A 5,000-nucleotide genomic window follows, 5' to 3' on the forward strand; every position below is an offset into this window, starting at 1 on the left:
ATGATGAAAAGTACAATCCGAGGTTGATTACGAACACTTTTGTGCACCCCCTTCCGTAGAGCAAAATCCTGAAGGTCGGGGTTGCGCACAAGTAGACCCCCTTCCGTAGAGCAAAATCCTGAAGGTCGGGGTCGCGCAAGGGTCGACATGGGTCGAGGTGGACTATCATGCGAAACCACTTTTTTCGGTCCCTACGGTGCCCCTAGATGATGAAAAGTACAATCCGAGGTTGATTACGAACACTTTTGTGCACCCCCTTCCGTAGAGCAAAATCCTGAAGGTCGTGGTCGCACAAGTGTGCACCCCCTTCCTTAGAGCAAAATCCTGAAGGTCGGGGTCGCGCAAGGGTCGACATGGGTCGAGGTGGACTATCATGCGAAACCACTTTTTTCGGTCCCTACGGTGCCCCTAGATGATGAAAAGTACAATCCGAGGTTGATTACGAACACTTTTGTGCACCCCCTTCCGTAGAGCAAAATCCTGAAGGTCGGGGTCGCGCAAGGGTCGACATGGGTCGAGGTGGACTATCATGCGAAACCACTTTTTTCGGTCCCTACGGTGCCCCTAGATGATGAAAAGTACAATCCGAGGTTGATTACGAACACTTTTGTGCACCCCCTTCCGTAGAGCAAAATCCTGAAGGTCGGGGTTGCGCACAAGTCGACCCCCTTCCGTAGAGCAAAATCCTGAAGGTCGGGGTTGCGCACAAGTAGACCCCCTTCCGTAGAGCAAAATCCTGAAGGTCGGGGTCGCGCAAGGGTCGACATGGGTCGAGGTGGACTATCATGCGAAACCACTTTTTTCGGTCCCTACGGTGCCCCTAGATGATGAAAAGTACAATCCGAGGTTGATTACGAACACTTTTGTGCACCCCCTTCCGTAGAGCAAAATCCTGAAGGTCGGGGTTGCGCACAAGTAGACCCCCTTCCGTAGAGCAAAATCCTGAAGGTCGGGGTCGCGCAAGGGTCGACATGGGTCGAGGTGGACTATCATGCGAAACCACTTTTTTCGGTCCCTACGGTGCCCCTAGATGATGAAAAGTACAATCCGAGGTTGATTACGAACACTTTTGTGCACCCCCTTCCGTAGAGCAAAATCCTGAAGGTCGGGGTCGCGCAAGGGTCGACATGGGTCGAGGTGGACTATCATGCGAAACCACTTTTTTCGGTCCCTACGGTGCCCCTAGATGATGAAAAGTACAATCCGAGGTTGATTACGAACACTTTTGTGCACCCCCTTCCGTAGAGCAAAATCCTGAAGGTCGGGGTCGCGCAAGGGTCGACATGGGTCGAGGTGGACTATCATGCGAAACCACTTTTTTCGGTCCCTACGGTGCCCCTAGATGATGAAAAGTACAATCCGAGGTTGATTACGAACACTTTTGTGCACCCCCTTCCGTAGAGCAAAATCCTGAAGGTCGGGGTCGCGCAAGGGTCGACATGGGTCGAGGTGGACTATCATGCGAAACCACTTTTTTCGGTCCCTACGGTGCCCCTAGATGATGAAAAGTACAATCCGAGGTTGATTACGAACACTTTTGTGCACCCCCTTCCGTAGAGCAAAATCCTGAAGGTCGGGGTCGCGCAAGGGTAGACCCCTTCCGTAGAGCAAAATCCTGAAGGTCGGGGTCGCGCAAGGGTCGACATGGGTCGAGGTGGACTATCATGCGAAACCACTTTTTTCGGTCCCTACGGTGCCCCTAGATGATGAAAAGTACAATCCGAGGTTGATTACGAACACTTTTGTGCACCCCCTTCCGTAGAGCAAAATCCTGAAGGTCGGGGTCGCGCAAGGGTCGACATGGGTCGAGGTGGACTATCATGCGAAACCACTTTTTTCGGTCCCTACGGTGCCCCTAGATGATGAAAAGTACAATCCGAGGTTGATTACGAACACTTTTGTGCACCCCCTTCCGTAGAGCAAAATCCTGAAGGTCGGGGTTGCGCACAAGTCGACCCCCTTCCGTAGAGCAAAATCCTGAAGGTCGGGGTCGCGCAAGGGTCGACATGGGTCGAGGTGGACTATCATGCGAAACCACTTTTTTCGGTCCCTACGGTGCCCCTAGATGATGAAAAGTACAATCCGAGGTTGATTACGAACACTTTTGTGCACCCCCTTCCGTAGAGCAAAATCCTGAAGGTCGGGGTTGCGCACAAGTAGACCCCCTTCCGTAGAGCAAAATCCTGAAGGTCGGGGTCGCGCAAGGGTCGACATGGGTCGAGGTGGACTATCATGCGAAACCACTTTTTTCGGTCCCTACGGTGCCCCTAGATGATGAAAAGTACAATCCGAGGTTGATTACGAACACTTTTGTGCACCCCCAAAAATGGCCAAAATCCTGAAGGTCGGGTTCTCGGGGCGGTCGAGGCCCTCTGACGTGCACGAAAAACCGGTACCCACGCCGAGCTTCAGAATTTGGTCTCCAGAGACTAAGTCCCAACCGAAACTGGTAACCCACAAAAGTGTACCAAGGAGTGGTCGGATCGAGTTACAGTGTTCGAGAGTATTGACGAGGATGGTTATACGCAACTTTTTGCTAAAGGTGTCCAAGACCGTCAGACCCTTACTTACGGAGATATAAGACACGTGCGTGGTTGCTCGTGCCGAGCTTCAGAAATGTTGCTCCAGAGACTAAGTCCGAGAAAACCTTCGGACCCCAAAAACTCCCAGAAGGAGTCGTCGGATCGTTTCGCGATGTTCTAGTGAAATGTTTAGCTCGACGGAATGCAACTTTTACCTAAAGGGGTCCAAGACCGTCAGACGCTTAGGTACGGAGATACGGGCATGGGTCGGTTTTCCCCATACAAAATACCCCATGGAAAACTGCAAAACCCCAAAACAGGTCGAAGGAGTGGTCGGATCGTTTCGTGGTGTTCTAGTGAAATGTTCCATTCGATAGGGCGCAACTTTTTGCTAAAGGTGTCCAAGACCGTCAGACCCTTACTTACGGAGATATAAGACACGTGCGTGGTTGCTCGTGCCGAGCTTCAGAAATGTTGCTCCAGAGACTAAGTCCGAGAAAACCTTCGGACCCCAAAAACTCCCAGAAGGAGTCGTCGGATCGTTTCGCGATGTTCTAGTGAAATGTTCAGCTCGACGGAATGCAACTTTTACCTAAAGGGGTCCAAGACCGTCAGACGCTTAGGTACGGAGATACGGGCATGGGTCGGTTTTCCCCATACAAAATACCCCATGGAAAACTGCAAAACCCCAAAACAGGTCGAAGGAGTGGTCGGATCGTTTCGTGGTGTTCTAGTGAAATGTTCCATTCGATAGGGCGCAACTTTTTGCTAAAGGTGTCCAAGACCGTCAGACCCTTACTTACGGAGATATAAGACACGTGCGTGGTTGCTCGTGCCGAGCTTCAGAAATGTTGCTCCAGAGACTAAGTCCCAGAAAACCTTCGGACCCCAAAAACTCCCAGAAGGAGTCGTCGGATCGTTTCGCGATGTTCTAGTGAAATGTTCAGCTCGACGAAATGCAACTTTTACCTAAAGGGGTCCAAGACCGTCAGACGCTTAGGTACGGAGATACGGGCATGGGTCGGTTTTCCCCATACAAAATACCCCATGGAAAACTGCAAAACCCCAAAACAGGTCGAAGGAGTGGTCGGATCGTTTCGTGGTGTTCTAGTGAAATGTTCCATTCGATAGGGCGCAACTTTTTGCTAAGGGTGTCCAAGACCGTCAGACCCTTACTTACGGAGATATAAGACACGTGCGTGGTTGCCCGTGCCGAGCTTCAGAAATGTTGCTCCAGAGACTAAGTCCCAGAAAACCTTCCGACCCCAAAAACTCCCAGAAGGAGTCGTCGGATCGTTTCGCGATGTTCTAGTGAAATGTTCAGCTCGACGGAATGCAACTTTTACCTAAAGGGGTCCAAGACCGTCAGACGCTTAGGTACGGAGATACGGGCATGGGTCGGTTTTCCCCATACAAAATACCCCATGGAAAACTGCAAAACCCCAAAACAGGTCGAAGGAGTGGTCGGATCGTTTCGTGGTGTTCTACTGACTTTTTAGGCTTACCAAGACGCAACTTTCCGCAGAAGGGTGCAAAACTGTCAGACTCATAGTTTCGGAGATACAAGCATGGGTCATGTTTGCTCGTGCCGAGCTTCAGAATTTTCCATGGCCAAAAAGCCCTAGAATTTGACATTTCACTATTATAGGGAGGTATGGTTGTACTGAGTCGTCATAGAAAGTTTAGCCTCCTCATGTAAACTGACGATTCGATATCAGGGAGGTCGGGAGTTGTCGAAAAGAGACCCTAGGACCTAATACTAGACCCATGTAGTGGCAAGGTGTTTCGGCCCGTGGGTGACGGTTGTATGAAATTTGGGTGACGGCAACTACGACTGGTTCTGGTACCGGGAAGGTGTGTCCTGGTGTCCGGAGGCGTTTTAAGGGTAGCTGGGTGGTCGGAACGGTGACCTAGGGTGGTTTTGGGGTAAATCACCTACCTCCACCGATGGTCAACCAGAGGCTAGTGGTACTTGGAAAACACCCTGGGAAGGTTTCCCAGGGCTCGGAGTAGCAGTAACAAGGGATGCCGCTGTCTCTAGGTCGCGGAACCACTGTGCTTGCCTGCAACACAGTCCTAGGGAGAGCGGCCGAAAGGTTCCGCACGGTGACTTGCACCCACCGGGAAAGGGGTCAAGTAGCCAAGAGGTGTCCAACCAAGGGTTAGTGGTACATGGAAAACACCCTGGGAAGGTGTTCCAGGGCTCGGAGTAGAGTGACTTGCACCCACCGGGAAAGGGGTCAAGTAGCCAAGAGGTGTCAGAACTCGTAGATCTTGAGGAGACGGTGCTTAGCACCGGCACGTTGTTACTTCTTGAGTGTTGTACGGCCATCCAACCTGGGTGGGAAGTACCGCGGTACCGGGTATACCCCGATCTCGCATCAAACGGTGAAACGAACAATACTAGTTGAGCTCGGCGTAATGTAGAGATGAGCGATGAACCAAACACGGAGAGTGCATAGGACCCGGAACGGTTAA

This window comes from Anopheles nili, assembly GCF_943737925.1.
Source record: "Anopheles nili chromosome X unlocalized genomic scaffold, idAnoNiliSN_F5_01 X_unloc_22, whole genome shotgun sequence".
Lineage (NCBI taxonomy): Eukaryota > Metazoa > Arthropoda > Insecta > Diptera > Culicidae > Anopheles > Anopheles nili.